The sequence below is a fragment of the Schistocerca piceifrons genome, chromosome 6, assembly GCF_021461385.2.
Source record: "Schistocerca piceifrons isolate TAMUIC-IGC-003096 chromosome 6, iqSchPice1.1, whole genome shotgun sequence".
Classification (NCBI taxonomy): Eukaryota; Metazoa; Arthropoda; class Insecta; order Orthoptera; family Acrididae; genus Schistocerca; species Schistocerca piceifrons.
Genome location: NC_060143.1, coordinates 282445085 through 282457388, shown reverse-complemented (window position 1 = coordinate 282457388; position 12304 = coordinate 282445085). Strand labels below are relative to the sequence as shown.

The window sequence follows — 12304 nt, the reverse complement described above, 5'->3', positions numbered from 1 at the left end:
TACCAAACATTCCACTGCACCTCCCGTTGAAAATTAAATGACCAATCATTTACTTCAAAAATCAGAAGAATTAAGACGACGCAAACAAGAATGCATATACCAACGGGCAACACCAACATTCAAAACCGGCCCGGGTGGCCGAGCGGTTCTAGGCGCTATAGTCTGGAACCGCGCGACGCTACGGTCGTAGGTTCGAATCCTGCCCCGGGCATGGATGTGTGTGATATCCTTAGGTTAGTTAGGTTTAAGTAGTTCTAAGTTCTAGGGAACTGATGACCTCAGAAGTTAAGCCCCATAGTGCGCAGAGCCATTTTTGAACCAACATTCAAAATAAGCTTCCTTCTGGGACACGGCACTTTACACTGGATAAAGGTTCACAAGTACCATGGATACATAAGGTAACACATAAAACAAATTAAAATGACACATCAGCCAATGAACTACTTTATAATGTCTCCGAGATATGGCATTCACTTGGCCCTTCAAATACAATGGAGACACGGGAATCCACACTCAACAAACAGAAGGAATACAGACCAAAATGACAGTGAAAACTGCGCGGCGCCCTTCTGAAAAATCACAGCACAAGGCACGTCGGTACTCGATAACTTATACGGGGAACGTGACTCCAAAATCGGTCGCCCGCCAACAGCTGACACCACGGCGAAGAGGAAAATGGTTCAAATGGCTCTGAGCATTATGGGACTTAACATCTTAGGTCATCAGTCCCCTAGAACTACTTACACCTAACTAACCTAAGGACATCACACACATCCATCCCGAGGCAGGATTCGAACCTGCGACCGTAGCAGTCCCGCGGTTCTGGACTGAAGCACCTAGAACCGCTCGGCCACCGCGGCCGGCGGCGAAGAGGACCCACGCAACACTCGTTACAGCTTCGTTCCCTCAGGTCTTACTGCCCACCCACCCGGCCACCAAACTCGGAGCCGCCACACTAGAAGGCGCTGAGCTCCAACGGCAACATGTTACTCAAAAAATCATATGAATAGTGATATCGATACATAGCGAGAAACACGCCACCGAGGGGGTTAGAATATGCGGAGATGCCCTTACGCCACAAAAGTGAAGCCACCGACGCCATATTGATGTGTCCATAACGTTTGATGTGTTGTGCTTATTCATACTGTATTGCAGTGACACTTTGTTCTGTATCAAAATACATACTCAGAAATGAAATCCTGTTAGAGGTATCAAAGCTAAGTTGACCCCTGGGATTAACAACATGGTGCCTCTAGCTCCAGTCGATGACTGTCCTCTGCATAAGTAGTGCCACCTCCCCTTATTCTAACCTCCTTGGCTGCCACGGCTCAGCGAACACCTCGCTTACACCTGATAGTAAGGAACATAAGCAGTCAACCGAGACAGCTTCAAATCACGCCACGGGATGTAAACTGTAAATACTTAACGGTCGCGCGGGACCGCAAACTTAGATGGAAGGAAGATGCAAACGGTTAGCTGATGAACCTCACCTAAATAAACAAAAATTTGGCTTGGAAGTATAACACACCGAAATAAAAGCAACAAAATTTGACCCGGTGAGGCGCATAGCTTGCCGGGCTCCATATAAGTAAAGAAAGCAACTTGGCGATTTAGTACGCAAGGTATTAGGCAAGACAAAAATTTTTGGACGTTGCAGTTAATGACATTAAACACAAAAGACATTTACAGAACTCCAATAATTTAAAACACACAATCAGATCATAACTGTATTACAATACCAAATGGAAACTATTAAAAAACTTCCTGACAGATTAAAACTGTGTGCTGGACCGAGACTCGAACTCGGGACCTTTGCCTTTCGCGGGCGAGTGCTCTACCAGCACCTGCCCGCGAAAGGCAAAGGTCCCGACTTTGAGTCTCGGTCCGGCAAACAGTTTTACTCTGCCAGGAAGTTTTATGTGGGCTCACACTCCACTGCAGACTGAAAATTTCATTCTTGAAGCTATTATGTTTGGATACAAACAACACGCTCCTCTAACCGCCTGCCCAGACACAGGAGCAGGGAACAAAAATAACACGAGGTTGAATAGTATCTAATACAGAAACAGCAGGGCACAAACACGGGCAGTGACAATTACCACACTTACAGCGGGGAGGAACATCAGTCTTTCCGAGTGCCGCGTCGTCTCGGCACCGACCCAACGAACTAGAAGTAGCGCACCGAGTAAACAAAGCCGCTGTGTGATGACAGACATTGGGAAAACTTGGTTCCGCCAGGAGATATGTGGATGACGACGACCCACCGCTCGCCTCCACACCTGATCGGCCAAAGAAATAATGTGTCCACCCGTTTCTAATGCACGTCTCGCGTGTCCGTAAGACGATCAGCCGGGCCAGCTTGGAAGCCACACGGGCAATAGAACAAACAGCTGGCCCGTTGTCCCACAGACCTGTTCTGTCCGTGTGTTTGTGTGTATTGAACCGGGGACCTAGAAAAGACGGAGAGGCTTCGTCCCGCCATAGCCCTCAGTGGTTCACAACCCCACAACAGGCCACAGCAGTCCACACACCCCACCGTCGCCCCACACCGAACCCAGGATTATTAGCGGTTCGGCCTCCAGTGGACAAAACCTCCTGCACTCCGCCTCCACCTCACCCCCCCACCCCCAGCCCCACCCGTCTCGGCCCCAGGCGAGTGTAACCCCAATGTTTGCATGGTAGAGTAATTATGGTGGACGTGTACGTGGAGACAGTGTTCGCGCAGCAATCGCCGACATAGTGTAACTGGGGCCGAATAAGGGGGACCAGCCCACATTCACCGAGGCAGATGGGAAACCACCTTAAAACCCATCCACAGGCTGGACGCACACCGGAACTCGACACTAATGCACCGGGCGGATTCGTGCCATGGACCGGCACGCCTTCCCGTTCGGGAAGCAGCGCGTTTGACCGTGCGGCTAGCCGGGATGGCTCTGCGCTGTCCTTGCTCCTTCACTCATTGCCTCTCCCAGAAAACCGTCTCAGTGGCACTCGCGGTTAATGTGCCATGCCCCTTCATACCAATGACTGTGATCCATGTGACGTGGCGCGAACTGTCCATCGCGCAACGTTTCCACACATTCACAGTTACAATGCAAACAGCTCGTTGGAGGACCAATGTTAAATGAACGTATTTTGCTTCTGTTATAGTGTAATTCACCAGTATCAGCTATCAATTACATCATATAAGTTACGTTGATTCCCTTGGATTTTGGAAAAAATCAAAGTTTCTAGAGGGAACATGGTGATTTACATAGTGACCTTATTAAAGTCTTTCTTATAGTTATTAAAAAGATGTGCACACATCAAAAAAAGGTTTGGATCACCTAAGTTCCAAGAGTTCCTGAACCCGTCTATAAAATTGGAATAGAGATCAACATAAACATCATTTCCGCCCTTTTTATTGCTCACGAAAAGCACATAGTGCATGGGTTACCACGATACAGCGAGACCTTCAGAGGTGGTGGTCCAGATTGCACTACACATCGGTACCTCCAATGCCTAGTAGCACGTCCTCTTTCATTGATGCATGCCTCTATTCGTCGTGTCATACTGCCCACAAGTTCATCAAGGTACTGTTGATGCAGATTGTCCCACTCCTTTTTTTTTTTTTGGTCAGTCTACTGACTGGTTTGATGCGGCCCGCCACGAATTCCTTTCCTGTGCTAACCTCTTCATCTCAGAGTAGCACTTGCAACCTACGTCCTCAAATATTTGCTTGACGTATTACAATCTCTGTCTTCCTCAACAATTTTTGCCCTCTACAGCTCCCTCTAGTACCATGGAAGTCATTCCCTCGTGTCTTAGCAGATGTCCTATCATCCTGTCCCTTCTCCTTATCAGTGTTTTCCGCATATTCCTTTCCTCTCCGATTCTGCGTAGAACCTCCTCATTCCGTACCTTATCAGTCCAATTAATTTTCAACATTCGTCTATAGCACCACATCTCAAATGCTTCGATTCTCTTCTGTTCCGGTTTTCCCACAGTCCATGTTTCACTACCATACAATGCTGTACTCCAGACGTACATCCTCAGAAATTTCTTCCTCAAATTAAGGCCGGTATTTGATATTAGAAGACTTCTCTTGGCCAGAAATGCCTTTTTTGCCATAGCGAGTCTGCTTTTGATGTCCTCCTTGCTCCGTCCGTCATTGGTTATTTTACTGCCTAGGTAGCAGAATTGCTTAACTTCATTGACTTCGTGACCATCAATCCTGATGTTAAGTTTCTCGCTGTTCTCATTTCTACTACATCTCATTACCTTCGTCTTTCTCCGATTTAGTCTCAAACCATACTGTGTACTTATTAGACTGTTCATTCCGTTCATTAGATCATTTAATTCTTCTTCACTTTCACTCAGGATAGCAATGTCATCAGCGAATCGTATCGTTGATATCCTTTCACCCTGTATTTTAATTCCACTCCTGAACCTTTCTTTTATTTCCATCATTGCTTCCTCGATGTACAGATTGAAGAGTAGGGGCGAAAGGCTACAGCCTTGTCTTACACCCTTCTTAATACGAGCACTTCGTTCTTGATCGTCCACTCTTATTATTCCCTCTTGGTTGTTGTACATATTTTATATGACCCGTCTCTCCCTATAGCTTACCCCTACTTTTTTCAGAATCTCGAACAGCTTGCACCATTTTATATTGTCGAACGCTTTTTCCAGGTCGACAAATCCTATGAAAGTGTGTTGATTTTTCTTTAGCCTTGCTTCCATTATTAGCCGTAACGTCAGAATTGCCTCTCTCGTCCCTTTACTTTTCCTAAAGCCAAACTGATTGTCACCTAGCACATTCTCAATTTTATTTTCCATTCTTCTGTATATTATTCTTGTAAGCAGTTTCGATGCATGAGCTGTTAAGCTGATTGTGCGATAATTCTCGCACTTGTTAGCTCTTGCCGTCTTCGGAATTGTGTGGATGATGCTTTTCCGAAAGTCAGATGGTATGTCGCCAGACTCATATATTCTACACACCAACGTGAATAGTCGTTTTGTTGCCACTTCCCCCAATGATTTTAGAAATTCTGATGGAATGTTATCTATACCTTCTGACTTATTTGACCGTAATTCCTCCAAAGCTCTTTTAAATTCCGATTCTAATACTGGGTCCCCTATCTCTTCTAAAGCGACTCCTGTTTCTTCTTCTATCACATCAGACAAATCTTCACCCTCATAGAGGCTTTCAATGTATTTTTTCCACCTATCTGCTCTCTCCTCTGCATTTAACAGTGGAATTCCCGTTGCACTCTTAATGTTACCACCGTTGCTTTTAATGACGCCAAAGGTTGTTTTGACTTTCCTGTATGCTGAGTCTGTTCTTCCGACAATCATACCTTTTTCGATGTCTTCACATTTTTCCTGCAGCCAATTCGTCTTAGTTTCCCTGCACTTCCTATTTATTTCATTCCTCAGCGACTTGTATTTCTGTATTCCTGATTTTCCCGGAACATGTTTGTGCTTCCTCCTTTCATCAATCAACTGAAGTATTTCTTCTGTTACCCATGGTTTCTTCCCAGCTACCTTCTTTGTACCTATGTTTTCCTTCCCAACGTCTGTGATGGCCCTTTTTAGAGATGTCCATTCCTCTTCAACTGTACTGCCTACTGCGCCATTCCTTATAGCTGTATCTATAGCACTAGAGAACTTCAAACGTATCTCGTCATTCCTTAGTACTTCCGTATCCCACTTCTTTGCGTATTGATTCTTCCTGACTAATGTCTTGAATTTCAGCCTACTCTTCATCACTACTATATTGTGATCTGAGTCTATATCTGCTCCAGGGTACGCCTTACAATCCAATATCTGAATTCGGAATCTCTGTCTGACCATGATGTAATCTAATTGAAATCTTCCCGTATCTCCCGGCCTTTTCCAAGTATACCTCCTCCTCTTGTGATTCTTGAACAGGATATTCGCTATTACTAGCTGAAACTTGTTACAGAACTCAATTAGTCTTTCTTCTCTTTCATTCCTTGTCCCAAGGCCATATTCTCCTGTAACCTTTTCTTCTACTTCTTCCCCTACAACTGCATTCCAGTCGCCCATGACTATTAGATTTTCGTCCCCCTTAACATACTGCATTACCCTTTCAATATCCCCATACACTTTCTCTATCTGTTCATCTTCAGCTTGCGACGTCGGCATGTATACCTGAACTATCGTTGTCGGTGTTGGTCTGCTGTCGATTCTGATTAGAACAACCTGGTCATTGAACTGTTCACAGTAACACACCCTCTGCCCTACCTTCCTATTCATAACGAATCCTACACCTGTTATACCATTTTTTGCTGCTGTTGGTATTACCCGATACTCATCTGACCAGAAATCCTTGTCTTCCTTCCACTTCACTTCACTGACCCCTACTATATCTAGATTGAGCCTTTGCATTTCCCTTTTCAGATTTTCTAGTTTCCCTACCACGTTCAAGCTTCTGACATTCCACGCCCCGACTCGTAGAACGTTATCCTTTCGTTGTTTATTCAATCTTTTTCTCTTGGTAACCTCCCCCTTGGCAGTCCCCTACCGGAGATCCGAATGGGGGACTATTCCGGAATCTTTTGCTAATGGAGAGATCATCATGACACTTCTTCAATTACAGGCCACATTTCCTGTGGATACACGTTACGTGTCTTTAATTCAGTGGTTTCCATTGCCTTCTGCATCCTCATGTCGTTGATCATTGCTGATTCTTCCCCCTTTAGGGGCAATTTCCCACCCCTAGGACAAGATAGTGCCCTGAACCTCTATCTGCTCCTCCGCCCTCTTTGACAAGGCCGTTGGCAGAATGAGGCTGACTTCCTATGACGGAAGTCTTCGGCCGCCAATGCTGATTATTTATCAAAATTTAGACAGTGGCGGGGATCGAACCCGGGACCGCAGACGTTTTTTGATTATGAACCAAAGACGCTACCCCGACCACGGGTACATTTCCCACTCCTGAATGGCGATTATTCAGCGTAGATGCCTCAGAGTGGTTGGTGGGTCACGTCAACGCCCCTTTTCAATCTGTACCAGGCTTGTTCGATAGGGTTGATGTCTGGAGAACATGCTGGCCATTCTAGTCGAGCGATGTAGTTATCTTGAAGGAAGTCATTCACAAGATGTGCACGATGAGGGCGCGAATTGTTGTCCATGAATGCCTCGCCAATATGCTCCTATATGGTTGCGCTATCGGTCGGAGGGTGGCATTCACGTATCGTACAGCCGTTAAGGCGCCTTCCACGGCAACCAGCGGCGTACATCGGCCCCACATAATGCCACCCCAGAACAGCAGGGAACCTCTACATTGCTGCATCAGCTGGACAGTGTGTCTAAGGCTTTCAGCCTGACCGTGTTGCCTCCAATCACGTCTCCAACGATTGTCTGGTTGAAGGCATATGCGACCCTCATCGATGAGGAGAACGTGATGTCACGCTGCATGGTGCCGTGGTTGCAAAGATGGACCTCGCCATGGACGTCGGGAGCGAAGTTGCCAATCATGCAGCCTGTTGCGCACAGTTTCAGTCGCCACACATCGCCCTTTGGCTGCACGAAAAGCATTATTCAACATGGTGGCGTTGCTGTCAGGGTTCCTCCGAGCCACAATCCGTAGGTAGCGGTCATCCACTGCAGTAGTAGTCCTTGGGCGGCCTGAGCGAGGCATGTCATCAACAGTTCTTATCTCTCTGTATCTCCTTCATTTCCGAATAACATCGCTTTGGTTCACTCCGACACGCCTGGACACTTCCCTTGTTGAGATCCCTTCCTGGCACAAAGTAACAATGCGGACGCGTTTGAACCACGGTATTGACCGTTTAGGCATGATTGAACTTGAGACAACACGAGCCGTGTACCTCCTTCCTGGTGGAATGACTGGAACTGATCGGCTGTCGGAACCCCTTCCGTCTAATAGGTGCTGCTCATGTATGGTTGTTTACATCTTTGGGCGGGTTTAGTGACATCTCTGAACAGTGAAAGGGATTGTGTCTGTGATACAATGTCCACAGCCAACGTCTGTCTTCAGGAGTTCTGGGAACCGGGGTTATGCAAAATTTTGTTTGATGTGTGTACTTGGCGGTCATCATTGATTGGTTTGCTCACTGGGAGGTGCGGTCTTCGCCTCCCCGCCTCGGGGAAGCAGCCTTCCTTGCCTTTACGCGGGGAATTCGGCAGTAAGTGCGCAGTAATCCGACTGATAGCCGCACTTCAGTCTCGGAGGGGGCCAGAATAATGCCCGTGCCGGGAGGACCTAATGGCCCGGTGCCGTACTGCGGAGCTGGGGACAGATGCCCGTGGCCCGCTGGCTCCTCCACTCCTCACTCCCCTGGGAACTCCGATTTTTTTTTTTTTTCTTTCGAGGCCTTAGTAGCCTGCGTTGCTGTTCTCGGCTAAGGAAAGGTCTTAAGAATGCGCTATAATTCATTTTCATTAGATAGCGTATGACACTAAGGAGTTACAGCATGGAAAACTGACAAGTATTAATTTCGAGGAACTTCAATAGATGTCCACAGAGTAGGTTAAAATTCTGTTACAGTTACTTTCGTTTTCATTTTTTTCCTCGTCTCAAATTTTACGCGTCTTTCTTGTTTTTCGTCTTTTGGGCCAGCAGCATAATGTACGTCTGATAACTACACGATTATTAGAACAGAGGCACCAAACAACAGCTTATAATATCAAGTCTTTATTTTACGACAGGCTGTTTCGGCATTTGTCGCCATTGTCAAGTATATGTAGACTATGTGAAGTCTATATTACGTAGTAAACTGTTTTATATTTTCAGTATATTACGTCATTTACCATCTTATTAAAATAGGGACAGTTGTAAGACAGTTCACTAACGACGTAATGTGGATGTCACATCATTCTGGATTTACTTTATAATAGCGAAACAGTTTGTCGTAAGTAAAGATCTGTTATTATAAGCACCTATTTTGGTGGATCTTAGAAATACGATGGAAAGTCAAAAATTATGTAGACTTTTCATTCTACCGTTTATTAACGTGAAGCTAGGGGTATACAATGCACTTCATTTTTCTACGTAACCTCCCTCCTTCTCAATGCACTTGGCCTAACAGTCAATGAGCTTACGTATTTCTTCCAAATAAAAGATTTGGTCGTGAAGCCACTTTTGCACTGAATTTCGCACGTTCGTGTCTGAGGCAAATCGGCGACCACAGAAAGTATCTTTGAGTGGCCCAAGGAAAGAGAAAGTCACATGGAGCAAGGTCTGCGCTGTAGGCAGGGTGTTCCAATACCTCCAATTTCATCTTGTTGATGGTTTCGGTAGTGTGACAGGCCGTGCGTGGCAGTGCGTTGTCATCCCAAAACAACACCTTCTTCGACTGAAAACCTCGGCGTTTGGTGGGAATTGCTGGCTTCAGCTTCTTTTCCAACAATTCACTCCGCACGGTTGATAATCGTTCCCTTTTCCACGAACTCTGCCAGTATGGGCACCTGCCAGTCCCAAAACGTGGTTAACATAACCTTTCCTGAGGATAGTCCGGTCTTGAATTTTTTCCTCGTGGCGATCCAGTGTGTTTTCACTGCATACTCTGGCGCTTTGACTCAGGTTCGTAGTGATGCAGCCATATTTCATCTCCGGTGACAGTCCTGCTCAAAAATGCATCACCTTCATCACGGGTGAGCTTATGGCCGTCGGTAAGCTTTCTTGGTACCCACCCTGCACAGACCTTATGGAAACCGAGCTTGTCGTGGATGATGTGATGGGCGCAGCCATGGCTGATGTTCAGAGCAGATGCTACCTCATCAATAGTGATTCGCCTATTCGCCAGAACCATCTCTCGATCTTGCTGAATGTTGTCATCTGTAATGGAACTTGATGGCCGTCCCAGTCCCTCTCCATGCGTTACACTTGTTCGACCACTCCATCCACGAAATCACAGTTTTACAAGATAGTGCACTTCTCCCATATTTCGATGATAGTCTGCGATGAATGTCTGTCCTTTTGATACCCTCCGACCAGAGGAATCGGATCACCACCCGTTGTTCCTCTTCGGTGCACACTTTTAATGGAGTTGCCATAACTGCAATAGAAGGAAGAGCAATGGCGGAAACAAAATCAAACTGTCACAGCATTACCACACCAGTATAACAATGACATGTGCGAGGACAGAAGACAACGTGCACAATGTAACAAATGTGATGGCAAAAGTGTAGATAATTTTTGACTTGCCATCGTAATTACATACGTGTTTCGAATGGAAGTATTACACTTTTATTCATTGTGACTATTTTTGTTTGTGTAGGCTATACCGTTTGCTACACACTGCAAGTTGTTTGCGTGAACTCTTCACAGGAGACAACCGAAGATGATACCCAGTGAGTCACAGGATTGCCAGAATTCTGTAACATATTATTAGCTGATTTGTCACTTTAATAAGATGGCACTACAAACGATGACAAATTCCCACGAAGGATACATTAACTCTCTTCATTTTATTATTGTTGTACTGATTTGAAAGAGTACAGAACTTTCCTACTTTATTTTTTCCCAAGCATTTAGGCATAACCCGTAGCACCTTAAATATCGAGGGCTTCCCTTAAGTAATCGTGTGATCCAGTCAGTGGCAATTACAGGAAGGCAGACATTTAATTTACTTTTTCCTACGCTAATTAGTTTGTATTCTTTAAAAATGTATGGTCAAATTTTACATGTTTAGTTACGTTGGAGCGCTATCAGTTACAAAATCCCCAGATACAGAAGTCACTGTATACGAAGTTACGGTTTGAGGTCATTAGTCGACAATTATTTAATTAAAATCCACAAGATGGTAGCTAAAGAGGAGCACCCGTTGAATAGTTTGCAGGTGGTCACTTCGTTTATAGATCCCTCCACCACGCAAAGTGAGTGCGGACCAGATGCATTTCAATGGCTCCACCGAGTGGCTATAGGCGCTTCCCTGGAGTGTTGGTGACATGCAGACCCTGACAGTCGCCTGTTTTTCCGAAAGCGAGATAACAGAACTGCGAGCACACCTCTTGTCTCTCTCTCTCTCTCATTCTGCAACTACGCATCGTCCGCATCAGATCTTGTGCAGACGAGTCATCCTCTACAGGGCAAAGAAGATGGACCATTAGAACAATAGCCGTTTGCATTGGGCGCCCGTCTTGGTCAGTTTTCCGATGCAAACATGATTAGCTATTGCTGGCGAGCCGAGGAATTCAAATGGTTCAAATGGCTCTGAGGGGACTTAACATCTCTGGTCATTAGTCCCCTAGAACTTAGAACTACTTAAACCTAACCAACCTAATGACATCACACACATCCATGCCCGAGGCAGGATTCGAACCTGCGACCGTAGCAGTCCCGCGGTTCCGGACTGAGCGCCTAGAACCGCTAGACCACCGCGGCCGGCGAGCCGAGGATGTCAAGCTCTAAGCCGTGTTATATTGATTATTAATTTCACGTATCGCTCCGAGGTATTATTAGTAATTCACCGTCGTTGTAGCTGCAGCCTACTCTCTAGTCCTAGTATTCAAACCAGGTAAAGATACTCTGCTGGAACCTCAGTCCTCCACAAAAAATGAAATCCTTACTTCACCTTCTTGCTCTCTCTAAAATTAACCAATACTTCGGCGTTGGGTGTATCTTAAATTGTTGAACTAAGATTCCTATTAACTATTCCAATAAATCAGTATGACACACAGCCGCCTGCTTCCTAACACAAAGGTAATTGTATCGTCATTAACTCAAGCAGTGCCTATACAAGAAACTCATATTTAAGATTTGTCAATTTAAATAAATAACATAATGTTCCTTTGCCATTTCACTTACGCAGGTGCGAACGAAAACTCCCTCTGTTACACTTATTTATTACATCATGAGGTCCCATACTCCGAGGAGCGTAGGGAACGATGCGTTAGATCCGCACCACTGACTAGGCAAGGTCATAGCGGAGGTAGTTTGCATTTGCCTTCCTCCGACCGTAATGGGGATTAATGACGATGATGAAGACAACATAACAACACCCGGTCATCTCAAGGCAGGGAAAATGCCTGACCCCGCCGGGAATCGAACCCGGGACCCTGTGCGCGGGAAGCGAGAACGCTATCGCAAGACCACGAGCGGCGAACTTTATTACATCAGCGTCATCTTATAATTACGTACAATGTTCACATTATCAGTTTCGGCAATGTATTAAAATACTTCAGGTGTGATTAATCGACGGCCGGTGTGGCCGTGCGGTACTAGGCGCTTCAGTCTGGAACTGAACCACCGCTACGCCGCAGGTTCGAATCCTGCTTCGGGCATGGACGTGTGTGATGTCCTTAGGTTAGTTAGGTTTAAGTAGTTCTAAGT

The 12304-nt window shown here is 45.7% G+C and overlaps 1 long non-coding RNA gene and 1 other non-coding gene across 2 annotated transcripts in view; both read left to right on the top strand.

Annotated features, from left to right (window-relative positions):
- The window catches only part of LOC124803032, a 1832333-nt gene that overhangs the window by 973770 nt on the left and 846259 nt on the right, over positions 1-12304 (top strand). The gene's annotated exons all lie outside the window — the stretch shown is intronic.
- Trnas-gga lies at positions 129-211 on the top strand. Its single transcript is given in 2 exon segments — positions 129-168; positions 177-211. It is a non-coding gene; the product is annotated as a tRNA-Ser (tRNA).